Source organism: Haliaeetus albicilla, chromosome 4 (genome assembly GCF_947461875.1).
Source record: "Haliaeetus albicilla chromosome 4, bHalAlb1.1, whole genome shotgun sequence".
NCBI lineage: Eukaryota > Metazoa > Chordata > Aves > Accipitriformes > Accipitridae > Haliaeetus > Haliaeetus albicilla.
Window position 1 is genome coordinate 43,262,662 of NC_091486.1, and position 15,029 is coordinate 43,277,690.

Here is a 15,029-nt window from a genome sequence, read left to right on the forward strand (position 1 = left end):
TTGACTGCTTGATCTTACAGCCTGAGTATTGGCCTGGTGTTATTTCTTTGCATTTCATTTCCTAAGACGTCCTGAAGAGCAGGGAGTAAAAAATAAAAGAAAAACCTGGCATGTATTTTACAAGCTGCGCTGGCTTCTCCCACAGACCCCGTCAAGCCTTTGAACCACAGCTGCTCAGATAGCTGAGGTCACTGGAAAGGCTCCTACTGACTTCAGGGGGCTTTGAACCCACCCATAATTAGTGATGCACTTGCAAGCGTGACCGAAAGTCCATTTTGGTGGAAAAGCTCCCACTGGCTGCAGGAGAGGCTGGGTCACAGCCTGGCCATGGGCTCTCATGACAGAGAAGCCACCTTCATAACACCATTGCTGCTGGAGGCACTGCAAGCTAACGAAGGTGCATGAGCTATGTACTCCACACTGCCTGACAGCAAGGGAAGGAGAGGCACCTTGTTTTCAAGTCTTTGGGGTGGATCAGGGTTTTCAGCCCATGGCTGGGCTCCAGTCCTCTTCCTAGAGTGTTTGTGGCAGCTCCTGAGCACCAGTTTTTTTCCTTTGAGCTTCACAACAAGAAGTGTGGTTAGAAATTTTTTTGAATGGGGAAAGTTTCTTGCCTCAAGCCAAGTACAGAAATGTGGAATGGATTTGGATTAAACTTTTTTTTTCCTTTTGGAATTTTATTTAAAGAAAAAAAAATAGCGCCTTGGGCAAGAGCTGAAGCATGGAAAATTTTATCCCAAAAGGTGGATGCTTTGTGAAATTATGAGCGTGTGAAAACAGGTGCTTAAACTGAAATGGTTTTACAGATTTAAGTACAGAGGGTGCTACCAAAAACCTGTTATAAATCCTGGAGTGAACTCTTCTTGAAAGGCAGAGGTAGAAGAACAGGCCATCAGCAAGTAACCTGAACCACTACCAAACCCACAGGCGGCTGCAGAACTGGTAAAGAAGCCAAGGAAAATGAGAAGAGGCTTTCTGAAAGGTCAGCAAGGGAGCCAAGTCCAGGCTTGGGCTTCGGTATTTAAACTCAGTCTCAAAACTACACCCTAGTGACTGGTATCTGGCTAGGACAAATTTTACTTGCAGCACCTGATCCAAAACCTGCTCGGGTCAATGGCAAGTGCTCTGCGAACTTCTCTAAGTGTTGGATCAGGGCCTTAAACGTGCAGCCAGGAGGAAAAACATATAAGGACTGTGCTGCAGCACATTGCACGGTGGAGGAAGGGCCAGAACTGCACTGCCCTTTGCCGTGAAACCAGTGGACGTACTGCTGAAGGTGGAAATAGGGTCCCAGGGAGAAGAAAGTCACGGTGAGTTGGAGGTCTGCAGCTGTGAGAGATCAGGAGGGAAGGCTTTACAGCTGTTATTGGTGTCATTACAGCTAAAGGGGCTAATTACATCAAGGCTTTGCTGCACAAGGTGCTGTATAAACACATGACAGGAGAGGGACCCAGTCCCATGTTGATCTTGGTCGGCACAGAAAAGGGGTAGCAGTGCTTTTCAGCTATCTGGATGGTTTCCAATGAGCACAACGTGTGGCTGTCATTGTCCTCTTTGTGATGGCCTGTGCTCCTGCTGGAGCCCGGGGCCTCAGAAACACATCTTCTGGGTGGATTAAGTTAGAAAATATATTTGTTGGTTCAGTTAGCAGAATGATCTCCAAGTGAAAGTCCATTTTCGGTGGATGAATGTGCCTACACGTGTGTATATGTTCTAAAGGATGCTTGACTCAATTTTCTATACTGGTAGGCTGTCTATTGACTTCACATGCCCAGATTGTTTTCCTATGTACTCATGAGATAAAAAGAATCTAGTTTTGCCCTTTTGTCTCATCCCTTCTTCACAGAAATGCAGGACCCCCCACAACGTGCCTTGGGGAGCCCAGCTCATCCCAATGGTTAGCCACAGGGCCCTACCAAAAAAACCACGCACCGGGAAGTGTCCACCTTCGTGCAGACCTGGTGTAGCTCAGCAAGGACCTGCCAGGGAATGAGATGTTGCTCCCAGTCCCCCGACTACCTTGGGTTCAGCCTCATCCCACCAAGGTCCTCCCAGAGGAACACTGAGGACAGCAGCGGGGGGCAGAGGTGCTCCAGCTCAACGCCTTGCTCCCAGCTTCATTATTAACGTGTGCTGGTGTACTGCTTTGAGGCTCTCTGGGTCACTAGGAATGAGCTGATTTCTGTCATGTTACTAAAATGTAAGTGTGATTATGAAGTGTTATGATATACAGTCTGCAGAGTTTTACAGCTGTGTCTTAAAGGGCTCATAACAAGAAAAAAAAAAGGAGGCTTAAACTGGAAGCCAGGAGTATAGTCAAATTAAGGAGTACAATGGCAATGCTAATTAAAACCCCTTGAGGAGAAGTGGGGAAGGAAATGACCTAAATCCCAGCGCTGTCACAGGATGATTATTGCCCAGGAACAAAACAAGGGAGAGGCAAGACAGAGGCTGGAGGGACTAGCTTGGGTGATGGGAGATAAAGCCTTAACATCTCCTCTCCCCTGCCGCAGAGCAGGTGGTTATCCTTGCCTTGTCAGGAGAGCCAGGAGGGGCATACCAGCCATGGAGAATTTGCCTGTTGCCTGAACACTTTGGTGCATGGAAGCCATTAAAGAAGACCTCAACCAAGGCAAAGAGCTGCAGCCTGCAGCACTTTGTCCTAAGCATTTCCACTGTTTCTTTTCACATTAGACAATAAATCTTTTAACCATCTACAGAGGAACTTGGTTAAAAGTGTTTCTCTGTAATTCTTTTCTCATTAGAGCATAGGTGCAGGCTCTGTGCTCTCTGCCTTGGTAAAGAAGTGTGTGCTGGCATCTTCCTGGGAAGTCCAGTGGCCAAGAGATGGTGGGCTCCATGAGAGCCTGCAAGGGCTTCTTCCAGGTCCTGGGTGTAGGCAGGGTAACCAAGTGTCGGGTCTGTAAAGTACAGTTTGCATGGTTGAGTAGCAGTGAAAAGAGAGTTTGAGATTTAGGGGTTCTTTTGGTCCTCTCACTGTCAAACCATGAAAAAAATCATAAATGAGCATGACACTCATCAGAGCAAAAGCTGGAACCTTGTCTTTACCAGAAAGAAAGAAGTGTAAGGTTGCCTTTTTCCTTCAGAAGCAGATTGTTTTCCTGTGCACTCAGGAGACAAAAATAATCTATTTTTGCCCTATTGTCTTATCCTTTCTTCATATGTCTTTGACAATAATGCAGGACCCCACCACTGTGATTTGACCCCTCACAGCTTTGTCTTCAGTCCCTGCAAAGCAGGATGGGTCTTGAGGTTTCTCCACTAGCCTCTCCAAGAAGAGCCTTGTTCTGCCACCTAGTTTTGACTTAGAGTAGCATCTCTTGTTCCAAGCCCAGACAGACATGGCACAGCATCTGTTGGGTGAATAACTGTCCAACTGCTTGGGCTTTCTCTTTGTGTGTCCAAGCCTGGCAAAAAAAAAATTCCCAGAAAACATGAGCCTGAAGTATCCCTCTGAGGTCAGTGTGAAACCTGCTGCAGGGAGATGGGATGTTCCATTTCAGCCTTGGACCTCACATTCCTCTGGAGAGCTCCAGGCCTTTTATTCATGCCTTGGCTCCAACCTTGGGTTTTTCCTTCAAACCAATCCAACTGGAAAGTGTTTAGGAACTGCTAGCTTTGCTGTTCCCCATTTCATCTGTCCAACACAGTATCTTCCATTCTCTCTGAGTTTTAGGAGTTAATGAGGTGAGTCAACACTTTCTGATCATAGCCATAAATTCAGCACCTGCTGTGGTTAAGGTGCAGCCTTTTGAGATGACTTCAAGTCCACCACCCAGGTTTTCTTAGAGGTAAGTAGGAGTGGGTGAGACTTTTTTACATGATGCCACTCAGCTAGGCTGCTGGATTACACAGCTCAATCCAGGTCGGTCCAAAATCCAGATAAATTTAGATCAGACATCAAGTCCCGCCAAAGACTTGCAGATCAGAGCAATAAGAGTACTGGCATGGGAACACAGCAACATTCACTGCCTTGGCTTCCTCTCCAGTTCTGCAACAGATCTCTGTCAGTCTGGGGCAGGTCATCTCCCTTCCATTGCTTTGATTTAAATGGCTAGCAACTCACAGCACCATCTTTGTGCGTTGCTTACAACAGCAGAGGTAGGGTTTGCAATAGTGCCAATAGAGATCAATAGTAATGATAGAGAAGAATTAGTAGGGACTAATAATGACTATTTCTCCATCTGTTGGAGACTAGCTTTCTTATATGATCAGGTACAATTGTCTTTCTCCTCCTGTGTTATTGGTCTACAGCATTTTCTGCGTATATCATAAGTGTATTTGGCAGTGCGAAATGCCACGCTGCATTTTGTGGCATTGAAAGACTTGCTTTCCCAGAGTTAAAGAATGGTCCTTACAGACTAATTTGTGGTACCGCTAATGCACTATCTCAAGTGAACAGTGAAAATATCCTGTCACTAGGATGAGTGAGTAACCAGGATAGGTTTTTATAGCTGGCAAAACTGATCCACCATACTCGTCATATGGGAAAGCTACTTTCTCTGTGTTTTATTTTATTTTCTTATGTCTAAAATGACTCAAACCCTTTCCTCTGTGTTCTGGAAGCGTGTAGTTTTCAAGGTGGTGAAACCTCACCGCAGCAAGAGCTGAATCACACAGAGCTGATCACACCTACTTGCAAGAACCCATGCTACAATTAATTCTCCTGGTTTAATGGTAGAGAGGAAAAGGAAGGAAGAGGACATTTATGACAAAGGATCTGGCAGCGCAGCACGTAAGGCAGGGCTGATTTGAAGGCAGTGCCCAATCAGTCCAAGGCAATTAGGACCAAAGATGCAGAAGAATGTAACTAATCTTGAAGACACTGTCTTCTCTTAAGCTGAAGGACTATCTTTTATTAGGACAACTGTTACCATCAGAAACTTCCAGCCACAGGTGCTTTTCTTCAAGGACCATGCACAAACCCAGACTATGTTTCCAGCCATACAGCTGGCCACTCTTCTGGAGCCCAGAGTCTGGAAAGGACAATTGACTCTTCCCTTGTTTAACCCGAGCCTATTTGTGCACCACCTGTCACCATCCCATGTCCGAAGGCATCTCCTTTGCTGCAGCACTGGGATCTGGGTGCCCAGCAGCAGCTCTTGCTTCAAGCCTCCTAGAAGAAAACCAAGTGCAAAACTGCACTTGAAGGTCAGAGAGGGTCACACTTCTTTTGTGCTAGAAATCCCTCGCTGGCAAGGGGCCACTCTGGAGTGTCCAATTCCTTGTCATTACCTAGAGGAAGAGCTGCTTTTGCCTGCCTTTGGCTTTCTTAGAAGCTGGGCCCTTTTCCTTAGGTGAGGAAAGGTGCTCTCCTCTCCAAGGTGACCTGGCGCAATTCCTCACACCAGTGCCCAGCGGATGTAGGGCAGAGAAAGGCTTTCCAAGCGGGACATCACAGTGCTGGTACATCACAGAGTCTTTTCACTGGGGTGCTGGGGTATATTTGCTCTTCCACAATGATGAGGCATAGGGCAAAATCTGAGCAGGAAGAGCTAAGGGCTATACTGTAAGTTATCAGGAAAGAAAAAGCTGATTTGCAGCCCCCAGCAGTAGGAAGCTAACAGCTTTTCCATCACTTTGTGTTAGAAGCCAAAGCTGCTGAAGAGCTGGCTATGGTCAGAACCACAAGCAGAACCCAAGCAAAGTCTCCAGAGACAGACTTGTGCCAAATGGGGAGCAGCCTGTGGTCTGCAGAGAAGAGACAGGCAGGACCAAGGACCCAGAGCATGCCTGTCCCCTGTAGTCTGTGTTCAGTCACCCAGAGGAACATGGACTCTTTCTTGGCAGAGGAGGGAAACATTGCTAATTGCTAACCCCCTGAGGTCAGGATGAAGTTAGAAGGTGAAACGATAGGTGCAAGTCCCAGAAATGAGGAGTTTTTAAGGGGGGTGACAAAGTGGCTGTGGGCTGGAGTTTCCAGCTGTCTTTGTCGCTTCCTAGGGGAAAGAAATAAATGCTCAAGCCTGACCAAAGCCCCTCCTGGAGGATACATTTCCTGGGAACTCTCATTTTGATGGCTGTGAAATCCATAAAGTTTTTCTTCTTATATCTGGGAAACTACAGTCAGGATCCTGTGGGGCTGTCCTTGGTTAAATAAATGATGGTAAAAATAACTCACAAATGCAACACCAACATGGGCACGTAAATCAACGCCTGGAGTGCCCGTTAAGGTAAGGTGCCTCCTTTTGGGTCGGTGTCCGTGAAGGAGTCATCCTGCAAGCGAAATCCAGTTGAGAGGGAGGAGGCAAGGTCCCTTCAAGATATGACTCACAAATCCATCAGCAATTTCATTTCAGAAGAGATACAAGGATTTAACACGGCTGTCAGCAGCATTCTTCAGGTCGCACTGCTGCATAAAAGAAAGTGTTAGAACCTGGGACTTAAACTAAACAGATTTCCTATAGGAAACACGCACAAAATTACATTGCTTCTAAAGTTACTTTTATAGACATTCTCCCGGAGAAATATTTCTCTCTGGAAAAATAAATTCACAGGATGTAATTAAAACAGTTATATGTGTACACTGGAATGGCCCCCTTTAAGTGCTTCACCAAATGCACCACAAAATAAAGGAATGAAAGCCAGCTTTGTTTAAATCTATTAATAACAATATGTATTAATTATAAAATGAGACATTGTTCTGTTAGTTTATGGTTATGAAAATAGCCTTTAATAAGGCTGAGACCGGAGTACCCAGCTTTTCAGTTGTCTGCACTGTTAAAAGGGCTTTGAAAATCTACCATAATCTACTACTTTTACTTGTCAAACCCTGACCCGATAAAGGCAATGGGTATCAGATTCCATACCCCATGGATTCTGGTAATAACCAGGTGCTGATGACTGTATTTTTTTCTGCTTTTCTTGCCATTTTCTTTGTTTTTAGCTTTTGTATAAACAAAAAAAAGAGAGGCAACTGCATTGTATTAGAGTTTAACTTTCACACTTTGGGGAACAAAGCCTTAAGAGGCTTGTATTGATCCATCCCTGCATTGAGCGGGGTGCATTGGTACTCCCAAATCTGCTCACGTAATTAGGGATAATAATTATCTCTGGCCTCCTGCCCACACACCCCAGGCCCTGCTACCCCAGTCCAGCAATGTGTGGCAAATCTACTCACCCAGCTTTGCAAAGTGCCTAGGCTACAACACCCCTTTTCTGCCTGGGAAAGGATCCTCAAGGGTGCAGAGATGTCGCAGCCTGATGCCAAGCGGGAGTGGGGGGTAGCTTTTTCCTCAATTTGTTTCCTGCTTGTGGAGAAGCTTTGTGAAGCATCAGGAAGGGAAGGCAGCCTGCTTCATCAGTATTTATAGCCCAGCTAAAATATTCTTGAGAGGCTATTCTGTCTTTCCTTCCCACTTCTCACACCAGAAGGATTGTGTAATGTGATACTCCTGACCTGAGGAAGGGATGCTGGTGTTATTAAAAGCGGGCTGAGATGATAGCCTGACATGCTAGAGATGCTTTGCCTGTTGTGGCATCTTGCAATGTTGCCCGTCAGCTCCTGCAGCCCTTGCAGGTTCAGTGCAGCCGGGCAGAGGGTCATCTCTCTGTCATTTCAGGGAGCGATTTGGAGAGCTCCGGGGAAGTGTTTTCTGGGCTCTTGCAGGAGGAATCAATGCAGCGGCAAAGAAAGATCCCTGCCTGCTCTTCTTTGCGTGCTCCTTATGCAGGCCACCTCTCACGATAGACTTTATTATATCTGATTGGGTACCTTTTGTTTTTTCTTTGATTAGTTCGTTTCACCTTTTATGCTTTTTCAGTAGGGATACAAGCTGAAAGCAAAAAGCCAAAATTACACCTTTATACCAGTGTTAACAATAGCTTTATAATGTTTTTTATTGCTATTACTGCTATATCACTGCTCTGATCACAAATAACACATTTCCATGTCCTTCAGGCATGGGTGGCCATATTTTCTGTATCTTTCTCAAGCAAAGCAAGGTGACATTTCTAATGCATCTCTAGTCCAGGACCTCTTTTTGAGAAAAGAGGTGATAACTCGTAACTTGGGGTCATTTGTTAGAAGAAATGTTGCATCACTGGTAGGGGAGAGATGCTGTAAGAAGGATTATCAGAAGAGTCAATGTTATTTCTTTACTGGAAGCTGATTTTTGGTAACCGAAATGTTTTAAACAGCCTCTCTGGAGCCACTTCCAAAAAGACAAAAAAAAAAAAAAAAGAGACAAAAGAAGCAGAGAAAAATGAACAGGGGTTGATCTGAAATACCCTGAAACAGAAACCCCTTCCCTGGGAGCAAGGGGAGGTGGTTAAATGTGTGGAGTCGAGAGTCAATTTTCATTTCTTAATTAGCTCTAAACCCCTGTGCCCTGCCACTGAGAGTGAAAGCCAGGCTGGGGAACACTGCCCGCGCATCGCTTTGCAGCTGTTCAGCATTGCCGCATCTGAGCAGGGAAAACAATTGGGGAAATGTTTTATGTTCACACTCCACCTCGGAGGTAGGCCGGCGTCCAGAGCATGCTGTAAAACAGGCAGGAATGCCGCTGGTTGGAAACACGCTCGTAATTCTTGTGCCCCTCTTTCCAAAAGACACCTTTCTTCATGTAATTGTTTTAAAACCACAGCGTGTTCACATTACCCTCCATGGAAATCACATCTGAAAATTACTTTGTAGTTTCTTTTTTTAGCATTGGGATTTGAGCAGGGGGGTAGTTCTTGCTTTGTTTAGTTTCCTTAAATCCCCCCTCACCGTAACAGCCAGGGGCTTCTTTTCCCTTTTTATTCTCCTAGGGCTCAATTCAATAAATATACATCCGGCTTCTTCGCAGTCATACTCTGGTTTAATGAAATTGTGCTAGACACTTCCAAGAGAAGGATGTTTATTTTTCTCTGCTGATTCGGTTAGGCTGGTCCAGGTCTTGTGTGCCCGGAGAGCTGCTCTATAAAGAGACCCTTGTGATTGCAGCAGGGACGCTGTGTCAGCTGGTAAGTGCCTGCACTCACTCAACACTGGGATTCTCTTACTGCAGAGCCGGGGTGCGGGCGGGCGGCTGTATTTTCTATATGCAATGCATGGGGAAAAAAAAGCATGCTAAGAGCAGTGTTAAGGTGGGAAAGTCAAGCACTTGCAAGGCAGATATAGCTAGAGCTGTCTGGAGAGCCAGCTTAATTCATCTGTTTATGTGAGCACATTATGAAACGGTCTCCTATTTTTGCATAGTTCCATGCTTGTTTTTTAGTTAATGGCATTTTCTAGTTTTGCCAGAACTTGCCACCTTCATAGTGTGCTTTCTCCATAGATGTTCAACACCATGGAGATTCTGATGCCTGTTCCCAGCTGGATGCAGTGGTGAAGTCAAGCATCTCCAAAAGCACAGCCTCTGAAGGAAGGTGGAGGTGTAGACGCTGCCATGGGGGACTCAGCGAGGCTTTTAACACTAATGCAGGTTTATGAGTTTGTTGCTCAAGGCTGGTGAGACCAAATTTCACGTCAGACCTCATTTGAGCCAGGATTCCTATTCCAAGTCACTGGCAGCTGCACCCTAGGGCCTGGATATGGACTGCCTGAAATGTCTTGATGGGTTAGACTAGATGATCTTTAAAGGTCCCTTCCAACCCAAGCCATTCTACGATTTCTGGGAAATATTCACTGTTTGATTTCTCTGTGCATCAGGAGACAAAGGCTGGTTTGGGACATTTTGTGTCTTTGCAATGAAGTATGAAAGCCTGGCAATGTGCAGTGTGGATGGACTGATGCAGAAAAGCCAGATGCATTCAAATGCTAGTAGTTCAGGGTGATTCCTGTTCCCTTTGGGCCTGGCACTGAACATTCACAGAATTAACCATGTTCTTTGCCTGAGAGACCTTCAGCCAAAGCACAAGGCAGAGGAAGTGTCATACCAGCAATAAGCATTGGGAAATCAGGAGTCAGGTCTCTCCTGACCCTTAGGTCCTGAGCTGAAATTGATTTTGCAAAGCATCAGATTAAAAAAAACACGTGTATTTAGCTCTTTTAGTTTTGCCTTCCCATTCACAATTTCAGAGTTTTCTTCCTAGTGATGAAGCCCACAATATATTTTTTAATTAAAGCTGAGTGCCTTTTACAGCATCTCTGGCTCTGCTTTCCATGACATGGGGGTTAGGAAATCTCCGTCTTCCCATTGAGGGGGACAGAATGGGATGGTGGTTCAGGGAGCATCAGAGACCTGCCAAAGGTCATGCAAGGAGAGGCAGGGGTGGGAACCGAGGTCTATGAGTGGTAGTCTGCTTTCTTCCTACTTCTGTTGCCCTCAGCTTCTTAAACCACAGCCTTGCTTTGAGACCAGCTGGTCTTGCTGCTTTGAGTTAGATTTGCTTCCCACTTTGCTCCTGATGGAAAAGTTTGATGGTTACAAAAAAATGGAAGTGATTCCTTTCAGATCAGGTTCTCCTCCTTTTTGATCTGCAAAACCCAACCAAGTGTTTCCATTATGGCAGCTGCTTCTCCCTTCAGCCGAGGATGGAGATAGTATGCTGCAGGCTGGAATGGGTGTCCATCCATTGAGAGATTGCTATCAGCTCTTGGGTAAGCTGGTGTTAGCTCTCTGGTGGGTACGCTTCAGTGTACAGGACATTCTGGTCCAGAAAAAGAAAGGATGAAACCAACTGACTAACTTATAACTTTGAACAAAGATTCTGATCCTGTCTGTTGGTGTTTAACATCTTAAAAACAGGAAAGGTTTTCAGATGAGACTTGTCTCCTCTTCATTAACGCTCCTCTCGTGATACAGAAAGCCCCAAGACTGTACCAGACCTTTCCTTTGCTAGAGACAGAGTCTATAGTTTTGTTGTAGCTTATATGAAAGCAGTGGACTTGCCTTGCATTTGATATTTTTGCCTAGGAGCTTACATTTTCAGTGTCCTCAGCAATAGTGCTAGCAAAATGAAGGACAAGCATTCCCATATTGTCTAGTGGCTTGTGCCACAGTCTCTATTTGTGGATTAATTTTGGTCCTACTAGAGCCAGCATCTTCCCTAAGCCTAACTGAAATACCTATTTTAAAGATTGTTCTTAAAAGTACAAATAGGTGATTTGGTTTGTTGAAGGAAATGTATGAAACAGGGAAGGATTTCCATTGTCAGGTTTACATAGGGATGCATCTGCTTGGTGAAAGGAATCAGAGCTGTGGGTCCAACAGGTGAGAGAAAAAACACCAGTGGCTGGGCATCAGGCACTTGTGGGATGGGAGACCCAGCTCCATATCACCCCTGCTTACTGCTTTAATCAATAATCCATGCTGCTGGATAGTTCTCACTGCTGATAGCAGTTCCCCATCCCATTTCCATGCAGATATACTTTCCATAACTGATTTATTTTCCTCTGATTATTTAACAGCCAGGATACAGCTCCTATCATTCCCTTTGCTTACTTAACATTATAAATGGAAAACCTTCTGGGGGCTTTAGCCATTTGGTTTGCTCTTCAGCACAGTGTCTTTGGCATTTTTCAACATCGGGAGTAAACGCGAGAGACCACCTGCCTGAGGGCAAAACCTGCCCCATCTCATTGCTTGGTGGACCCTGTCTACCTCTTCTCTGCAAGAGATGGGATCCAGCCCTGGGGAAGGGGTGCACATCCTAGTGCACAGGGGCTGAAGATGGCTTTGCTTGGGGCAGTGGGATGAAGCTGACAATGGCCAGACTCAGAGGAAGAGGGAGGGACAGGGAAGGCTGCAGAGAAGCATTTTGCACATGCGTTGTGTATGTCGGAAATGAACTCTTCTCCTCCCCAGCTCTTCCAGCTCCTTTCTTTTTTCCTGCTCTTGCTTTTCCTTGAGGTATTTCTTCTGACAATTCCACACAAGTGGTGAAAGAAGTTGTTCAAAGGGCAAAAATGAAGGGGAAAAAAGCTTTCCAGTTTTATTTTCCCATCAAAATCTGAATGTTTTCTGAAGAGAAAAAATAGCAAAAAATATAAATAAATCCCTTTTGTCTGCAAATCCCCTGGTGGGAGTGGGGGAGGTTTGACTGAAATGTTCCTGTGTGACTCATTTCTGGGCAGCTCTTTGCCATCAATGGAAACTTGTCCTCAGCAGATTTTATGTTATTTTCTAACCTGCCTGCAAGGAGGTGTTTCGTTTGTTGACTGAGGTAAAGGAGGCGCCTGCTTCTCCTTTGATATTCCCACATCTGCCATCAGAGGAAGGCTCCAGATGGCCATTTCTTCTGGAAAATGGTGATAAAAACTCTATTGGTGTTTTTCTCCCCTGCCTCATGCTGAGGATGTCTCTGATGCGGCTTCAAACCATTGATGATAACGGCTTGATCACAGTAATGTGCCCAGGAGAGTAAATACCCGCAAGCACGCTTGCTCCATGGGCTGGGGACCTGTGGCCAAAGTATGGGCTGCTTCCTCTCTCACGTGCTCGGCATGCCTGAGAGATCGGACTGATGCAGGCCTTTCCTTGGGTCCTTCATGCTTTGAGCTAGGGTCTCCTGAGGAGTTCCCACAGGACAGTACTGTGCTACTGGGAAAGGATTTCCAGAGCTGGAGCTTTTCATGCCCTTAATGAAAGTAAATGCTAGGAAAAGAATGAGAGAAAAGCATGAAATCCTGCTCTCTCTCAGGTGATCCCATAATTTTCTTGGGAGAAATGAAAGGGGCGTGTAGGACAATTATTGTCCTGTTTCCTTATAAACAGGCATCCTCTGGTCAAGGCTAAAAGTACTAAACAGCAAGCATGCAAGGATCAGAGATGTGGTGTGACCCATACCTCTCTGGGCACAACCAGTATGCAGTACAACCTTTTTTGGCCATTTTTCCTTAATGGTGTTGCATGGTGAAGCCAGCGTAAACTTTCTTTTGGGTCCATGTTGGGGCTGGCATCCCCCATGCAGGTGAGGTGTTCATGACCTGCCAGCACCTACATCCAGGCTACCGATTTTACCTGTGTTTATCCTGGTGGTTCTTTACTCAATTTTAACCCTCTTTCCCAACTTGCAAGACTGATTGTACCAGTTTGCTGGGAGCAGCAGGATTACTGTTCATCTCTGTCTCATTTTGTGCTGTGCTGAAGATGACAGATGGGTGGGATTTTCTAGTGGTGTTACAGTATAATCTTCACTTCGCATCCTCCACTTTCGCGTGGTCAGGATTGAAGGAGCAAAGTCCTGGACACCTGATGGAAGGTCAAAATACAGCCAGATGATGCATCTCTTTTCCCTCAAGACAGTCACATTTAGGCATGTCAAGGCACATTTCCAGCATAATTAACTTACTGGACTCCAAGCAACCTATTTGTTGTCATATTTGTGATTACAGCCCCAGTCCTAATGACAGTCCCGGATGCTGGAATTAAGTTCTCCTCCCATCTCTCATTCCTGTTTTCTGTTGCAGCCCCTTGTTAAGGTATGTCTTCATGTCCACTTTAGAAACTATACAAATTGCACAGAAAAATGTTGAACTGTGCTAAAAATGGGGGGACGGGGGATTTTCCCCCCCTTCCTTCCCCACAGATGCATTTATCACCAGGGCAACTTAACTTTAGAGTTCACTAAAAATTCAAGCTGTTGGCTTAGATCCATTAAGAGAGAAGTTTTATAGACTGAGCTAAGTGTGAATTACAGTTATGGTTATGGCATTTTTCTTTCTCTCTCTCTCTCTTTCTTTCTTTCCCTTTCCCTTTCCTTTTCCCTTTCCTTTTCCCTTTCCTTTCCCCCTTCCTTTTCCCCTTCCTTTTCCCCTTCCCTTCCCTTCCTTTCCCTTCCCTTCCCTTCCCTTCCCTTCCCTTCCCTTCCCTTCCCTTCCCTTCCCTTCCCTTCCCTTCCCTTCCCTTCCCTTCCCTTCCCTTCCCTTCCCTTCCCTTCCCTGTGTCTCTTTGTGTCTCTTTGTGTCTCTTTGTGTCTCTTTCTGTCTGTCTGCTGCTTGACTGTTACTCTGGCACAGAAGCAGTTACAATTGCTAAGTATTTCATAATGCAGCTTTCTTCTGCTGCTTGGCAGGTCTGGGAGGAACCTTGGGGGATTTAAAAGGTGGTGCCTCTGGAAAGGGCATTGGAGGTGGTGGTGGTGGTGGTGGTGGGGCTAACCACTCGTTTTAGCACCAGGTATAAATAATTGTCCTTTTCAGTCACAGAACAGAGTGCTCAGCCTGGCTGCAAGACTCTCAGGATGTCCTTGTTAATCCAGAAATGAGAGAGGAGGTGCATTTCTCTTCTCAGTTGTGCACTGTGCACTCTGGCACTAAATGAAACCACTGGCTTAATTCCAGGAAGGAAAAGCAGTGGGTTAAGAGGAGTTCACCCCTGCCCCCTCTCTTCTCTTCCACCATGTTCAGGTGAGACAGACCTTCTAAGTCCACAGAGGGGGCTTTCACAGCCCTGAAACTGGAAACTCTTGTTTGCAATAATCCCAGTGACAAAGTGCAGAAAGAAGGGTTAAGCCATGGGTCTTTGTACGTCCGCGCCCCGTGCTATTATCTTTACAAGCGCATGCTGCTCACAGGGGCTGCCACCCTGCAGAAGGCAGGCCACTGCTGGGCTGTGGGGGCTGGTGGCAAGGGACAGGGGAAGGTGGGCTGTGCAGAGAGGAGCAGGTTGGGGGGCACATGCCCAAGTCCTGTGGGGCAGGGCCTCTCTAGCAGTGCCCCAATAGATGGGCCAATTCCTTTCTGATCTGAGTGGTGCTTGATGGAGATCCAGCACCCTGTTTTCAGGAGTGGGATGCGACCAGGATGGGTGAACTCCCCATTTCACTTGGAGGATAAAGAGCATGGTTGGGAGAGGATGGCAAGTGGGAGGATGTGTCTGCTCAGGAGAGGCAGTGGGAAATGTTAGTGCATGTGGAGGTATGGTTGAGCTAGCTGCTATGGCTGAGGGCTCCTCTGAAGAATCAGAAGAAGTGTTCTTTGCTTTTTTTTTTTTTTTTTTTACTTTTTTTTCTTTTTCATTGCTTCAGTATTAGGAGCTGGAGAAAAGGTCTTGCCTAATGACCGAGTCAGTGTGTGTTGGCTGTGTTGAATTACTGGCTATTTTTAGATACTGGAAGCTCTCCTTGAGAGAGCTGAATGC

General features: G+C 45.9%; 1 long non-coding RNA gene across 1 annotated transcript; it reads left to right on the forward strand.

The window, feature by feature from the left end:
* The first annotated feature begins 308 nt into the window (after positions 1–308).
* LOC138685165 (uncharacterized) lies at positions 309–11,909 on the forward strand. The gene is made up of 3 exons (XR_011324448.1): positions 309–1,310; positions 8,888–8,967; positions 9,282–11,909. It is a non-coding gene; the product is annotated as an uncharacterized lncRNA (long non-coding RNA).
* The last annotated feature ends 3,120 nt before the right edge of the window (positions 11,910–15,029 follow it).